This window comes from Rattus norvegicus, chromosome X (assembly GCF_021556685.1).
Source record: "Rattus norvegicus strain SHRSP/BbbUtx chromosome X, alternate assembly SHRSP_T2T, whole genome shotgun sequence".
NCBI lineage: Eukaryota > Metazoa > Chordata > Mammalia > Rodentia > Muridae > Rattus > Rattus norvegicus.
In genome coordinates, this window is record NC_141554.1 from 81,640,222 (window position 1) to 81,658,446 (window position 18,225).

An 18,225-nucleotide genomic window follows, 5' to 3' on the forward strand; every position below is an offset into this window, starting at 1 on the left:
CAGAAAATAAATAAATAGCATATGTCTTCATCACAGTGATTCTATTTTGTAATTTTCATTCTAAACAGTTTATGTTCTATAGATAATTTTAAATTACAAAAATTCACAGCCTCTTTTTCCAATGATAAAGTTTCTTATTTCCAGGGTTACCACTCACTCAGGGAACAACTTGTTAAATTAACTCTTAAAATGTATTCTCTGAGAAGAATAGAAGATAGAATGGTAAAAATGACATTAAATACTTTCTCAGCATTCTGTTCCATTAGCTAAATAGCAAAGATCAAATTTAAGACATACATAACTAAATAATTACTGAATAAACAGAATGATAATTAATTGTCTTGGGAGCTGAAAGCCTAACTCTAACTTAGATTGAGAAAATTAAATATCGATTTAGTTGGATTTTGCCAGCCTGCATGTGTAATAATAGCAAGATTGTTAGAAATTAAAAGCATAGAAATGTTTTCATATAGTCCTCTTAGCTCTGCCTGTAACAAATTGATGTTTGAATCAAACATCATTGGACAAAAAAAAAAAACAAAAAAAAAAAAAACTACCACAGATGTGTTTTTTTAAAGTACTTGTCTTTTTAAAACCAATATATGCAGCTTTCTCATCTGCAGAGACTGTGATTTGAACAGCTAAATGAAAGCAGCATTGCTGAGGAAGCTCGCTGAGCCGAATAAAAAGCCCTAGTGACTGAGTTTCTAATTGGACTTTGAACTGATTCACCTGCTCCCAAGATAAAGTATGTAAATCATCTGCCTAGTGTTTCTGGTCTGACAAGTAAGATCTGCCCTTCATTCCACATTGTAATTACTGCCTTTACTCACACACTTTTATCTATCTGTCTTATCTGAGAGTTTGCAAGGCCATTCGGGAATAAAAGGAGTCTGTTCTAGGAAATGAGAGCCTGGTGACCAAAGGACTATCACAGCTCACCACAATTCGACCTCATTTCTATCTCAGAAGCTACAAACAAACTATGCACACCCATTCTGACATTAGTATTTCTTTTTTTTTTTTTTTGGTTCTTTTTTTTTTTTCCGGAGCTGGGGACCGAACCCAGGGCCTTGCGCTTCCTAGGCAAGCGCTCTACCACTGAGCTAAATCCCCAACCCCAACATTAGTATTTCTTGAGAACATCTATCCCACATCAGGTGTAAACCATCAGTGATGCATGAGAGACATTTCTCTGTTTTATTGATTAAATTAAATTTATTCGTGACTAAAAGAGCATGAGTCTTCCAAAAAATAAAGAGAAAAATGGAACAAGTAATCAGAATAGAACCAACTTTGAGTATGTTTGGTGTGCTGAGCATTTGGGATATGGAACATTTTGACAGAGCAAGAAAAACGTATCCATCAGTATGCATTTTATGCTTCATAAATTTATTTCTACCCAGCACCTTATGGTCCTAAGACCCTTAAATGGCCTTTCAAAATAATTCACAAACTACCCCTAACTCTACTTTTCTCCCAAAGTAGTCCTATTTTACCTGGTACTCTCAGACCAATATTCTGTAGGGTAATTCGGACACCTGGGGATTCCAAAATGCCATCTTTCTTTAGGTTAAAATCTACCATTTATTATCAGTATGACTTCGTGCAGATAAGTGAAGTTCTATAAATCTCAAACTTTTAAGCTCTAAAATGAAGATAGCACTGGTGGCTCACTAATAGAATTATTGTCAAGAATAACCCAACTTTTTTACCATTGTATGTGCTTCATAACAATTAATCAAGAAGTATTAAATACTACAACAATCATGAAAATTATATTTGTGGAAAACTAAGAGAAATATAGAAATTAAACAACAATCTGTACCCAAGGGTAGATGATTTAGATGCAAGGTTAAGAATTCTTCATGCAGGCCAACATAATAGGTATGACTAGCTTATTAAATATTGTGCAAAATAGAGTGACATCTGCAAGGTGACAGGAGTTTCCATAGCCATTCTCCAACAGAAATAGTATTTTTCAATAAAAGGTGTATTGTAAAACTTGCATGGGAACACCTGAGTCCAATTACAAGGATCTAATATGTCAGCAAAGCAAAGACAGTATCTGGGAGATCATGGGCTAAAGAAGGCAACTGCATCCTTAGCTCATAGACGCTACTAAGAGACAGCACCCCATTTATCCATATGCATGGATTGAGTAAGCTCTTGCATTAAAGATATATATAGATATAGATATAGATATAGATATAGATAGATAGATATATAGATATATCTATATATATCTTTGTGACAACTAACCAGAGCTGTACTGCAGTAAGAGGAAGTTCATACCTTGAACATGTCTAGGTTCTGTTCTAGGAAAAATAAATGGAAGTTGTTCAACAAAAGAACTGGTGTTCTGTGAAATTGTAAAAAAGGTATCAAATTTTAAGGCTTCCCTCAGAGTGGAGCAGGAAAAAAATCATAGAAAAGCACCAAGATGCCAAGGATTACCTAGCCAGGCTCAGTAGTAAATATCTTTCCTACTAGAAGTCATTCAGGAAAGGAATAATTCTGCAGACTATTAAGATAAGAATGCTTGAAGAGGAAGATAGGGGCACTCAAGGGGCACTCTGCGGTCCAGACACCTCCCTGATCTGAAGGGACCCAGTCAACAGCTCCCTGTACCCAATTCCCATGGGAGGGAGAACTAAACCTTCAGAGGTACAGACATGCCTGGGAATCCAGAAGAGACTACACTCTGCCCACATTTCTGACTCCAGAGGAAATCACCTAACACCATCTGGAACCCCGGGGGGCTCCAGGAAAATTCAGCTCAGGCCCTCCTGGTTGCCACCCTCACAGAGAGCTCAAAAGCAGCCCCCCATGAGCAACTTGAGCCGCATGACCATAGGTAAGAACAACTGTTCTGCTCCAAGCGATCTGCCTGGTAGACTCAGGACACAGGCCCACAGGAACAGCTGAAGACCAGTAGACAGGAAAGACTACATGCCCAAAAGCAGAACATTCTGTTCCCATAACTGGCTGAAAGAAAACAGGAAAAGAGGTCTACAGCACCACTGACACACAAGCCTATAAGACAGTCTAGCCACTGTCAGAAATAGCAGAACAAGGTAAAACCAGGGAAAACCTGATGGCGAGAGGCAAGCACAGGAACCCAAGCAATAGAAACCAAGACTACATGGCAACACCGTAGCCCAATTCTCCCACAAAAGCAAACACTGAATATCCAAACACACCAGAAAAGCAAGATCTAGGTTTTAAATCAAATTTGATAATGATCCTGGAGGACTTCAAGAAAGACATGAAGAATTCCCTTAGAGAAACTCAGGAAAACATAAACAAGTAGAAGCCTATAGAGAGGAATCACAAAAATCCCTGAAAGAATTACAGGAAAACACAATCGAACAGGTGAAGGAATTAAAAATGTAAATAAAAGCAATAAAGAAAGCACAAAGGGAGACAACCCTGGATATAGAAAACCAAAGGAAGAGACAAGGAGCCGTAGATACAAGCATCACCAACAGAATACAAGAGATAAAAGAAAGAATCCCAGGAGAAGAAGATTCCATAGAAATCATCGACACAACTGTTAAAGATAATGGAAAATGGAAAAAGCTACTGCTCCAAAACATACAGAAAATCGAGGACACAATGAGAAGATCAAACCTAAGGATAATAGGTATAGAAGAGAGTGAAGACTCCCAGCTCAAAGGACCAGTAAATATCTTCAACAAAATCATAGAAGAAAACATCCCTAACCTAAAGAAAGAGATGCCCATAAACATACAAGAAGCCTACAGAACTCCAAATAGATTGGACCAGAAAAGAAACTCCTCCTGTCACATAATAGTCAAAACACCAAATACACAAAACAAAGAAAGAATATTAAGAGCAGTAAGGGAAAAAGGTCAAGTACAATATAAAGGCAGACCTATCGCAATCACACTGGACTTTTCACCACAGACTATGAAAGCCAGAAGACCCTGGACAGATGTCATACAGACCCTAAGAGAACACAAATGCCAACCCAGGTTACTGTATCCAGCAAAACTCTCAATTAACATAGATGGAGAAACCAAGACATTCCATGACAAAACCAAATTTACAAAATTTCTTTCTAGAAATCCAGCCCTACAAAGGAAAAAATGATAAAGCCCAACAAAAGGAGGCAAGCTACACCCTAGAAAAAGCAAGAAACTAATTGTCTTACAACAAAACAAAGAGAAGACAAGCACACAAACATAATCTGACATCCAAATACGAAGAAAACGGGAAGTAACAATCACTATTTCTTAATATCTCTCAACATAAGTGGACTCAAATCCCCAATAAAAAGACACAGATTAACAAACTGGATATGCAATGAGGACCCAGCATTCTGCATCCTAAAGAAACACACCTCAGAGACAAAGACAGACACTACCTCAGCGAGAAAGGCTGGAAAACAACTTTCCAAGCAAATGGTCTAAAGAAGCAAGCTGGAGTAGTCATTCTAATATCGAATAAAATCAATTTTCAAGTAAAAGTCATCAAAAAAGATAAGAAAGGACACTTCATATTCATCAAAGGAAAAATCCACCAAGATGAACTCTCAATCCTTAATAACTATGCTCCAAATACAAAGGCACCTACATACATAAAAGAAACATTACTAAAGCTCAAAACACATTGCACCTCACACAATAATAGTAGGAGATTTCAACACCCCACTCTCATCAATGGACAGATCATGGAAACAGAAATTAAACAGTGACATAGACAGACTAAGAGAAGTCATGAACCAAATGGACTTAACAGATATTTATAGAATATTCTATCCTAAAACAAAAGGATATATCTTCTTCTCACCACCTCATGATACTTTCTCCAAAACTGACCATATAATCAATCATAAAACAGGCCTCAACAGATACAGAAAGATAGAAATAATCCCATGTGTCCCATCAGACCACCACGGGCTATAGCTGGTCTTCAATAACAATAAGGGAAGACCGCCCATATACACATGGAAGGTGAAAAATGTTCTGCTCAATGATAACCTGGTCAAGGAAGAAATAAAGAAAGAAATTAAAGACTTCTTAGTATTTAATGAAAATGAAGGTACAACATACGCAAACTTATGGGACACAATGAAAGTTGTAATAAGAGGAAAACTCATAGTTCTGAGTGTCTGCAGAAAGAAACAGGAGAGAGCATATGTCAGCAGCTTGACAGCACACTTTTGAAAGCTCTAGAACAAAAAGAAGCAAATACACCCAGGAGGAGTAGAAGGCAGGAAATAATCAACTCAGAGCTGAAATCAACCAAGTAGAAACAAAAGGACTATACAAAGAACCAACAGAAACAAAAGCTGGTTCTTTGAGAAAATCACCAAGATAGATAAACCCTTAGCCAGACTAACGAGAGGACACAGAGAGTGTGTCCAAATTAACAAAATCAGAAATGAAAAGGGAGACATAACAACTGAGTCAGAGGTAATTTAAAACATTGTCAGATCCTACTACAAAAGACTATATTCAACAAAACTTGAAAATCTGGAGGAAATGGATAATTTTCTAGACAGATACCAGGTACCAAAGTTAAATCAGGAACAGATAAATATTTGAACAACCCCATAACTCCTAACGGAATAGCAGCAGTCATTAAAAGTCTCCCAACCAAAAAGAGCCCAGGTCCAGACGGGTTTAGTGAAGAATTCTATCAGACCTTCATAGAAGACCTCATACCAATATTATCCAAACTATTCCACAAAATTGAAACAGATGGAGCACTACCGAATTCCTTCTATGAAGCCACAATTATTCTTATACCTAAACCACACAAAGACCCAACAAAGAAAGAAAGAGAAACTTCAAAGAAAGAGAACTTCAGACCAATTTCCCTTATGAATATCGACGCAAAAATACTCCATAAAATTCTGGCAAACCGAATCCAAGAGCACATCAAAACAAACAGCCACCATGATCAAGTGGGCTTCATCCCAGGCATGCAGGGATGGTTTAATATACGGAAAAACATCAACGTGATCCATTATATAAACAAACATAAGAACAAAACCACGTGATCATTTCATTAGATGCTGAGAAAGCATTTGACAAAATTCAACACCCCTTCATGATAAAAGTCCTGGAAAGAATTGGAATTCAAGGCCCATACCTAAACATAGTAAAAGCTATATACAGCAAACCAATAGCTAACATTAAACTAAATGGAGAGAAACTTGAAGCAATGCCACTAAAATCAGGGACTAGACAAGGCTGCCCACTCTCTCCCTACTTATTCAATATAGTACTTGAAGTTCTAGACAGAGTAATCAGACAACAAAAGGAGATCAAAGTGATACAGGTTGGAAAGGAAGAAGTCAAAATATCATTATTTGCAGATGATATGATAGTATATTTAAGTGTTCCCAAAAGTTCCACCAGAGAACTACTAAACCTGATAAACACCTACAGCAAACTGGCTGGGTATAAAATTAACTCAAATAAATCAGTATCCTTCCTCTACACGAAAGGGAAATAAGCCGAGAAGAAATTATGGAAATGATATCCTTCATAATATAAATAATATAAAATAGCTCAGTGTGACTTTAACCAAGCAAGTAAAAGATCTGTATGATAAGAACTTCAAGCCTCTGAAGAAAGAAATTGAAGATCTCAGAAGATGGAAAGATCTCCCATGCTCATGGATTGGCAGGATTAATATAGTAAAAATGGCCATTTTACAAAAAGCCTTCTATAGATTCAATGCAATCCCCATCAAAATACCAATCCAATTCTTCAAAGACTTAGACAGAACAATTTGAAAATTCATCTGGATTAACAAATAACACAGGATAGCTAAAACTGTCCTCAACAATGAAAGAATTTCTGGGGGAATCACTGTCCCTGAACTCAAGCAGTATAACAGAGCAATAGTGATAAAAACTGCATGGTATTGGTACAGAGACAGACAGATAGACCAGTGGAATAGAATTGAAGACCAAGAAATGAACCCACACACCTATGGTCACTTGATTTTGACAAAGGAGCCAAAACCATTCAATGGAAAAAAGACAGCATTTTCAGCCAATGGTGCTGGTTCAAGTGGAGGTCAACATGTAGAAGAATGCAGATCGATCCATGCTTATCACCCTGTACAAAGCTTAAGTCCAAGTGGATCCAGGACCTCCACATCAAACCAGATACGCTCAAACTAATAGAAGAAAAAGTGGGGAAGAGTCTCGAACACATGGACACTGGAGCAAATTTTCTGAACAAAACACCAATGGCTTATGCTCTAAGAGCAAGAATCAACAAATGGGATCTCATAAAACTGCAAAGCTTCTGTAAGGCAAAGGACACTGTTGTTAAGGACAAAACAGCAACCAACAGATTCGGAAAAGATCTTTACCAATCCTACAACTGATAGAGGGCTTATGTCCAAAATGTACAAAGAACTCACGAAGTTAGATGGCAGGGAAACAAATAACGCCATTAAAAAATGGGTTTCTGAGCTAAACAAAGAATTCACAGCTGAGGAATGCTGAATAGCTGAGAAGCACCTAAAGAAATGTTCAACATCTTTAGACATAAGGGAAAAGCAGATCAAAACAACCCTGAGATTCTACCTCACACCAGTCAGAATGGCTAAGATCAAAAACTCAGGTGACAGCAGATGCTGGCAATGATGTGGAGAAAGAGGGACACTCCTCCATTGTTGGTGGGATTGCAGACTGGTACAACCATTCTGGAAATCAGTCTGGAGGTTCCTCAGAAAATTGGACATTGCACAACCTGAGGACCCATCTATACCTCTCTTGGGCATATACCCAAAAGATGCTCCAACATATAACAAAGTCACATGCTCTACTATGTTCATAGCACCCTTATTTATAATAGCCAGAAGCTGTAAAGAACCCCGATGCCTTTGAACAGAGGAATTACAGAAAATGTGGTACTTCTACACAGTGGAATACTACTCAGCTGTCAAAAACAATGACTTTATGAAACTCATAGGCAAATGGATGGAACCGGAAAATATCATTCTGGGTGAGTTAACCCAATCACAGAAAAACACACATGGTATGCACTCATTGATAAGTGGCTATTAGCCCACATGCTTGAATTACCCTAGATGCACAGAACACATGAATGTCAAGAAGGATGACCAAAATGCAAATGCTTCACTCCTTCTTTAAAAGGGGAACAAGAATACCCTTGGCAGGGAATACGGCGGCAAAGTTTAGAACAGAGGCAGAAGGAACGCCCATTCAGAGCCTGCCCCACATGTGGCTGATACATATACAGCCACCAAACTATATAAGATGGATGAAGCAAAGAAGTGCCGGCTGACAGGAACCAGATGTAGATCTCTCCTGAGAGACACAGCCAGAATATGGCAAATACATAGGCGAATGCCAGCCGCAAACAACTGAACTGAGAAAGGTACCCCTGTTAATCAGAGAAAGGACTGAAAGAGATTGAATGGCTTAAGACCCCATATAAACAACAATGCCAACCAACCAGAGCTTCCAGGGACAAAGTCCCTACCCAAAGACTATACACGGACTGACCCTGGGCTCCAACTGCATAGGTTAGCAATGAATATCCTAGTAAGATCACCAGTGGAAGGGGAAGCCCTTGGTCCTGCCAAGACTGAACCCCCAGTGAATGTGATTGTTGTGGGGAGGGCAGTAAGGGGAGGAGGATGGGGAGGGGAACACCCATACAGAAGGGGAGAGGGCAGGGTTAGGAGGATGTTAGCTTAGAAACCGGGAAAGGGAATAACAATTGAAATGTAAATAAGAAATAACCAATTTAATAAAGATGGAGAAAAAAAAGATAAGAATGCATGCCTGATGGATGTAACTGGAAAATATCACCCTGAGTGAGGTAACCCAATCACAGAAAAACACACATGGTATGCACTCATTGATAAGTGGCTATTAGACCAAAGGCTTGAATTACTGTAGATGCACAAAACACATGAAACTCAAGAAGGATGACCAAAATACGAATACTTCACTCCTTCTTTAAAAGGGGAACAAGAATACCCTTGGGAGGGAATAGGGCGGCAAAGTTTAGAACAGAGGCAGAAGGAACACCCATTCAGAGCCTGCCCCACATGTGGCCCATACATATACAGCCACTAAACTAGATAAGATAAGTGAAGCAAAGAAGTGAATGCTGACAGGAACCGGATGTAGATCTCTCCTGAGAGACACACCCAGAATACAGCAAATACATAGGCGAATGCTATCATTAAAGCACTGAACTGAGAACGGGACCCCCGTTGAAGGAATCAGAGAAAGGACTGGAAGAGCTTGAAGGGGCTCGAGACCCCATATGAACAACAATGCCAACCAACCAGAGCTTCCAGGGACTAAGCCACTACCTAAAGTCTATACATGGACTGACCCTGGACTCTGACCTTATAGGTAGCAATGAATAGCCTAGTAAGAGCACCAGTGGAAGGGGAAGCCCTTGGTCCTGTCAAGACTGAACCCCCAGTGAACTGATTGTTGGGGGGAGGGCGGTATTTTGGGGAGGATGGGGAGGGGAACACTCATAGAGAAAGGGAGGGGGAGGGGTTAGGGGGATGTTGGTCCAGAAACCTGGAAAGGGAATAACAATCGAAATGTAAATAAGAAAATAAGAAATACTCAAGTTAATAAAGATGAAAAAACAACAACAACAACAACAAAAAAAAAAAACAATGCTTGCCTGGCAGTGGTGGCACATGCTAGTAATTCCAGCATTGGGAGGCAAAGGCAGGAAGATCTTTTAGAACCAGGCTATCTTTCTCTACAGAGGAACAGTTAGGGCTACAAAGAGAAAGTTTTTCTCAAAAAGACCCCACAAAAACAAACATGCCCAAAAAAGAATTCTAGGCTTCAAAGAATATAAACAAATAAGCAAACAACAAACCTATGGCAGATAGATGACCTCAAAATAATGAAAACTTCTATGACTTGCCTTGTCATGAACTACAATATATTTATTTGTAGTGCAGAGATATTCATGGAAGAGACATGAAATAAAGTACTATTCAGTCTTACAAAAGAAAGCTTCCCACTTTAAAAGATTATGACTATACGTAGAATTTATGATGTTTTATGAAAAAAACAGAACAAGAATATAAATACTGTATTGTCTTACTATATTTGGATCATAAAATACTCCTAGTCACAGGAACAGAGAGTAGAATTATAGATTTCAAGCGCTGAACAAATGATGCTTACAGGATACAAATTTTTCCATTAAGAGGATAAATACGTTCTGGATGTCTATAATAAAACATACTGCTGGTTAATAACACATTGTATAGTAATTTGCTAAGAGTATAACTCCAGTTCTTACCATCAAAAATTCTGAAGTAATATAATAAGTGAGGCAAGAAAAATTCTTGCAATGTCACAGTCATGTTTATAGCCGTGATAGTAGCGATATCTTCACAAATGTGCTTTTACTTTTACATTCATTAGGTGTGTCAATTAAGTGTTTATAAATTTGCATATGTCATTTAGACCTCAAGCGAATGCTTTTGTTAGAAAACAAATACTAATTATGTAGCTCTGTGAAAATTCTTAGGCTTTTTTATTTTCAGTTTTCTAACTTAAAATAACAATACATATTTTATCAAAGAAAATAATATTTATAAAGAACAAAACAGTCAGAATTGGTGAGATGGTTCAACAGATAAAGGTAGTTGCTTCCATGCCTAATTACCTGAGTGTGATCCTCAGGACCCACATAGTAGAAGGTGAGAATAGGCAGTACAAAGTTATCTCATGACTTCATACACATATGGTAGCATGCCAACATGTTTTCCAATCTCTCTCTCTCTCTCTCTCTCTCTCTCTCTCTCTCTCTCTCTCTCTCTCTCTCTCTCTCACACACACACACACACACACACACACACACACACACACTCACACACACACATGCACCCACACAGAGAGAGAGAGAGAGAGAGAGAGAGAGAGAGGGAGGGAGGGAGAGACAGAGAGAGACAGACAGATAAATAAGAACCAAAGTCATAACATATGATGGAATTGCCCTCTGGTTCCAGGCCCCCTCTATGCTTCAAAATTTAAGGATGTTCATGTCCTTTACATAAAATTGCATATTATGTGCATATATCTTTCATGAATTTTTGCATGCTTTAAATCATCTACTTATAATACCTAGAACAATGTAAGTACTACATAAGTAGTTGTTATATTATAATATTAAAAATAATGACAAGAAATACTCTGTACATACTCAGTACAGATGAAAATTTTAAAATAATTTTACCCATCACTGACTGAATTGGTATGTCTTGAACTTCTCAACTTAAATTACAATTCTTCATAAGTTACACCTTATTTCTTTGTTCCTCTTTCCTTCCTTTCTTTCTCTGTGTTTTCCTGCCTTTCAAATCAGTGGTTTCACATTATTTAGCAGTAAAAATTCCAATATAAGACTTCAGGTCCGCAGAAGGGCAATGTTTCTAGGTGGTGGTGGGGTGGGGGGGAGACAGATTTGATGAGGTCATTGTATTTTCTTCAACCATGTTATTAAAGAGCAAATAAAATCTAAACCAACAAAAAAAAGACTTTCAGATCTGATATCCACTTATCAATGAGTGCATACCATGTATGTTCTTTTGCTATCGGGTTACTTCACACAGGATGATATTTTCTAGTTCCATCCATTTGCATAAGAATTTTATAAAGTCATTGCCCAAAAGCTCAGAATACCCAAGAAACAATTCAAAGATCACATGAAGCTCAAGAAGAAGGAAGACCAAAATGTGGATTCTTCATTCCTTCTTAGAAGGGAGAACAATACTCACAGGAGGAAATACAAGGACAAAGAGTGGAGCAGAGACTGAAGGAAAGGCCATCTAGCTACTGCCCCACCTGGGAATCCATCCTATATGCAGCCACAAAACCCAGTCACTATTGCTGATGCCAAGAAGTTCTTGGTGACAGGAGCTGGATATGGGTGTCTCCTGAGAGGCTCAGCCAGAGCCTTACTGATATAGATAAGGATGCTTGCAGCTAACCATTGGACTGAACACAGGGAGCACAATGGAGGAGTTAGAGAAAGGACTGAAGGACCTGAAAGAGTTTGCAACCCCATAAGAACAACAATATCAACCAACCAGAGCTCCCAGGAACTAAATCACCATCCAAAGAGTTCACATGGACAGACCCGTGGCTCCAGGTGCATATGTAGCAGAGGTTGGCCTTGTTGGGCACCAATAGGAGTAGAAACCCTTGGTCCTGCCAAGGCTGAACCCCCCTGTGTAGGGGATTTTCAGGGTGAGGATGTGGGAAGGAGTGGGTGGGTAGGTGGGGGAGTACCCTCATAGAAGCAGGGAGGAGATAGCAGGTTTTTGGAGGAGAAACCGGAAAAGGGGATCACATTTGATATGTAAATTTTAAAAATCCAATAAATAATGTCAAAATAAACCCATAAAACCATGACTTCAGATTTGTGCTCCATGATAAGCAATCCCTAAATATTTTATTTTTCCAAAATTTTATCCTATATTTCTGTTTCTATTCACCTTCAAGAAATTAGGTAATATACACTACGGGAAAATTCCTGAAGCAAAGAAACTTAGACCACTGCAAATAACCTTTTAAATAGCAAATCCAATCCACTTTTGTATTATTTCCAGTCACCACAGAGGTTATACAGCTTAATGTTTTTCCAGCCTCTCTTGTGACTAAATCAAGCCATGGAATCCAGTACTCCATAATGAAATTTAATAGGTCTTCATATAGTTGATCATAATTTTTCTCTGTTTTCTAAAAAATAGTCACTCACCTCAGCCTCATGTTTCCTCATTCTTTCCCACATCAGTGTAGGCATGCTGTGTCGAGCTATATTAACTATGCTTTGGTCACAAAGGAATACAAAAATTCTCACAGAAAACATAAACATCAACACCAACTCGTGGATTCTGACTTCTTGTGATTAAAAATAAAACTTCAGGATTGAAGAGATGGCTCAATAGTTTATAGCATTGGGTACTCTTTCAAATGACCTGGGTCCAATTGCCAGTACACACAGGGAGGCTCACAGGAGTCTGTAACTCAAGTTCTAGGGGATTCAATGCCCTCTTCTGGCATCTGAGAACAACAGGCACATGTACAGTGCACAGACATCTATCCAACCAAAGTTCCCACACAAATAAAAATTAATTAACTAATTAATTCATTAAAATAAGGATTCTTCTAGTCCTCTGGAAAAAAAGTCTTCAAAAGTTGAAATTGTGTTTCTTTAAACTTTTGATGTGCTTTGATTTGCACACAAACAAAATTCAAGTAAAAGTGAGAAGAGTGCTGCATATCAAGATATAGAGTGTAAAAGTAACTTTTATTTGCCTGGTTTAATTGTTTTCTCAGAGGCTTGCTGCTGAATAAACTCACCCTTTCTAGAACTTTCTGAACTCTGGCTGGCTGGTTCAACTCAGCTGCTCTGGCTCAAACTCCTCTCCAAGGCAACTGATTCAATCTGACTTCTCTCAGCTTCTCTCTGAATTGTTTTGCATAGCCTCTAACTCTAGCAATCTGTTCTAATCTTCTGGCTCCTTCTCATTCTCTGGGTCATTCTGTCTTCATCTGTGACTAGAATATTCTTTCTGCAACCTGTCTAGGTAAAACTGCTCCTGTAAGATCTGCCTCTGTACTCCCCAAACTGACCTGCCACCAACTCCACTCTACTGCACTGCCTCTGAACTCACTAACTCAACTCAACTGAGTGCCGAAAACTCAGAGATCTGCATGCATCTGTCTCCTGAGTGCTGGGATTAAAGGTTTGTACCACCATGCCTAGACCTAAGCTTTTCTTACGTGGAACTTGATGTATACCAGGCATGCCTTGAATTCAGAGAGCTGCTTGCTTCTGTCTCCTGGGATTTAAGGCATGTCTATATTCCAGCCATATCACACAGACATATAGATGTGATTCCTTACCAGAGCAGCCATGTTGCTAGATTAAAATTCTTCTAGAGAACTTACTAGATCTTTGGGGTACTTGGAGGCGTGCCCATTAAAGATCCCAGTATTCAAAGTCATCTTATCTTGTGACCTGATGCCTTTATCATATATTAACATGGATACATACATATATCTTGGATATAATGGATATTCCTGCTATTATGACACCACTTGTCACAAGGCTTTCAACAAGAGCCAAGTTAGTGATTGGAATTCCAGGTGAAGAGCTAAATAAGATTCTTTGCCTTATAAAACCACCCAGATTTATTTTATAGTATTAAGGAAAAAATTAATGTAACACACTATTTTGAACTAGAATTACAAACATTTCACACATATATTCTATCTACAGAAATGCATTCCTTGCCCTATTATGAATATCAAACACCAAAGCAGCACATTTCTTATAACTGGTGAATTTACACTGACACATGATCATTATCACTCTAAATTTGTAGTTTACATTACAGTTCTCTCTTAGTATTGTATATTTTACTTGCACAAATGTATAATAATGTATAGATACCATGGCAGTATTACACATGTAATTTAACAGCTCTATGCTCCCTCTCCTTTTTTTTGAATTTTTAAAATTTTCTCGCTGAGTGCTCACCCTTAAAGACATTGCATTATCATAAGCAAACATGGTTATTCACAGTTCCTTAAAGGAGCTGTGTGCTTTCCTCCTTCTGCATATTTACTTCTACTTTTCTGTCTGCAATTTGTTCAGGAGATAAAAAGACTTCAAGAATTTTTTCATATGCTATGGAAACATTTTTCTTCCTCCTCATTCTTTGCTTTGGAAGGTCAACACTAAAAGTAGCAGCTTTCAAAGTCGGGATATCTCTGCAAGGCATTGTGAATGCATTCCTACGGGGCTTGAAGGTCTTTGAATAATTATGAAATCCTTCCTCTTTTAAAATTCAAATATTCCTGATAGGCATTCCATATAATGGCTAATATTCATCCCAGTTCTAACATTCTACAATTTTATAATTTTAGGGGGTTTTGTGCTCCTCATCTGCCATTCACAGTATCATTACTGTTTATAAACCTTATCTTTGAGATGGTGAACTCTTCTCACCTGACTTTTTAAAAATATTCAGCATTAAGAGAGTAATTCTGTTTTTTAATAGTTTCTTTTTCATATAAAAAGCTGTAGTGAAATGCTTACTTAATAAAAATTCAAAACGTAATAACATTCAGATTTTGTGATCCTTGATTTTAAAAGGAGGTTATAGAAATTCTAATGAAAATAATCACTTTAACAACCTTCAGCCCCCCCCCATTTGAAAGAAATTTTATCTCATGAAGTACTATTTTCATTAGCATTCATGAAACTTGTGGAAAAGAGTAGCCTAAAGGATTGTTTCACTGGCAATTTTGGTATTCTAAAGGGACATAGTGAATTATGAGGCTATTTTCTGTCTGCATACATGTTTGTCTGCCTGCCTATTTCTTTCTCTCTGCTCATATAAACGGCTCCAAATATCAAACCATACACATATGCAACCAAATCTGCCCCACAGACAATAACCAAATCAAATGAAAATACTATATATTGTTAAAACCGTAGATGTTCTGGAGTCTAGTTCAAAATTCAAGAAAAAATTAAATATAAACTGCATTTTAGTTTATGAAATTCTAGCACTTTCTATTCAGAAATTCACTACTCCAAAATACAGGCATGTAAAATTTAGTTCTAGTTAGTTTTACTTTGTTCTGTTGTTTAAGATCATTTATTAAACATAATTATATCATTATTATGAGTGTCATTTTCTACAGATTCATAAAATTTTATTATTATTAATTGACAAGCTTAGTAAACTTTTATATACAATTATTCATAGCCCAGCAAAATAATGGATGTGTTTTTCTCTTCCTATATGAAAATGTTAGCTAAAGTTCCTTCTGGGAACTGGAAAAATGAGCCTTTCCTTTTTATAACTCATTCTCCCTTTTCTCCCCATCTTATGTCTATTTTGCATTATATCCCTGGGTAATATAGAGACTAGTATGACACACCAATACCAAAAGAGTTGAAACAACAGGTTAATCATTGGGGAAGGAACACAAAAGCTATGTGTTGTCTTGCATCTTTTTACCTTGAGACATACACTCTATACTAAGAACAATCCTGACAAGCATCTTTCACTATCTCAAGTAGTAACTTCTTTCAGATAAAAGGCTATAAAAACCTTTTCTAAAATAAGAAGGAAGTGAAAAGAAGTATTTCTAAACTAAGACAAATTCTACTTAGAAACAACTAACTAGCATTTACTAAGCACTATATGTGTGAGGAACCATACAGTGTTTCATGTATATTTTTACACAGAAAAAAAATACCAATACAATTTTCAAAATCAAAGAAGAAAATCTCAAAGGTGGATGGGAAAAACAATTTATTCATAAATTATACAATAAACAGATATCCATATATAACATATCAATTATCTAGACATCTAGCTACCCTATGAGACTATTCCTTGTTATTTAAGGTTTGTTCTTTTGCTGTGTATTATAATGTTAATACTGGTCCCCAAGACCTGGTTGCAGCACGGACAAGAGAATCCTCACACCAAGTGATGCTATGTGACCTTGTTCCTTAATTTAAAACTATTGGTTGAATAGCTGGTCAATAGACAAGTAGGTGTGGTTTCAGTTCCCAGACTTGGTATGAGGAGAATAGAGATGATGTGGAGAGAGGAGAAAATGCCATGGGATAGGTGAATCATAAAAACATAATGATAGAGTGTTGGGGATTTAGCTCAGTGGTAGAGCGCTTGCCTAGCATGCGCAAGGCTCTGGGTTCGGTCCCCAGCTCCGAAAAAAAAACAAAAACAAAACAAAACATAATGATAAAGGCAGGCCAATTGGAGTTAAGAGTGGCCCAGATGGAACGTGGCAACTTAACTCGAGTTATTGATAGGGAAGTACATACTAATAGCTTAGAAGGTAGGTATCTGCCCAGCTCTAGTGCTTTAAAGGCTTATTATAAATACAAAATTTGTGTGGCTTTTATCTGGGATCCGGATGTTCAAAGGCAGTAAAGAGACCTTTGATTGAGATTAAATATTTAATACAACACTCTATAACTCTCCTCTCCTGTACAGAGGGAGAGATTTATAAGGGTGGAACTAGGAAGAGAAGAAGGAAATGGTAGGGGACAATAAGGATATAAAGTGAATAAATAAATTATTAATTTTTTTAATTCTCAGTCACAGTCACCAACCAATATTATTGCTATGAATTACTATTTTATTATATATCTTATTGTGCAAACATATCCAACTCTCAAGTGTTGTTAATTCTGATGCTGTAACTTCTTTTCTTTTAGAGAAGAAATTATCTCTATTATATTATGTAATCGGAGCAAAAACTGTTGGCACATGTATGTTCTACATTTTTATTTAGATGATTTTTTTAGAAGTACTTTAGGGGAATGCTCATTCATTAAGTTGCCTTAAAAGAATATTTCCCCCAAAATTATATCTTCAATATGTTAATTTTTCTTTGTAATCCCAGAACCACATAACATGATAAAAATCAACATTTACATTCATTATTTTATATGTCTTGTAAGAACTTGGAAGAACTTAGCCAATTTTTAGTCTGGTAGTTTTGAGAGTTGAAGTGAACTTAAAGGTATATATATATATATGAATTCTGTTACTGTGGCATTGTTATCACCTCTGCAAACTTAACTAGCAGATTTATTCTTCTTTGAAATATATAAAATTATAATGTCAGTACACTGCTATGGTTTGTCACATGAAAAACCCCTGCACCTTGATGCTTTTGTTCACATTTTATACTCCTAGGTTTACATTCCTACAATTCAGACCTGCCCAAACATATGTGATCCACTGTATACATTGCTACTGTTTGAAGCTTACTGTCCCTGGTATGAGGAAAATATTTGACTCCCAGTTATACCATATTCCAGAACTTCACTTCAGCTTTATCCTCATTGTTTCTTCCTCTTGACTAGACTAGAACGCAGCTATTTATTCTGAGGTTTAGCTTTCGCCACATACTCCTTGAAAATATCTTTAACTCTGTATTTTCAATAAAATGGTCCTTCTCTGTGTTCCCAAAACACTGTGTAAATTCTATTCATTTACATATAAGAGATATAATCTCATTTTTGTCTCTGTATTCCTAGTACCTGATATGTATTCAACAAAATTATGTGGAATTAAAGTAATATTTTTCTTTAGCAAAAGACTAATTCTTTTTTTTTGCATTACATAAATTTAATTTTACATTTCTATTCTTTT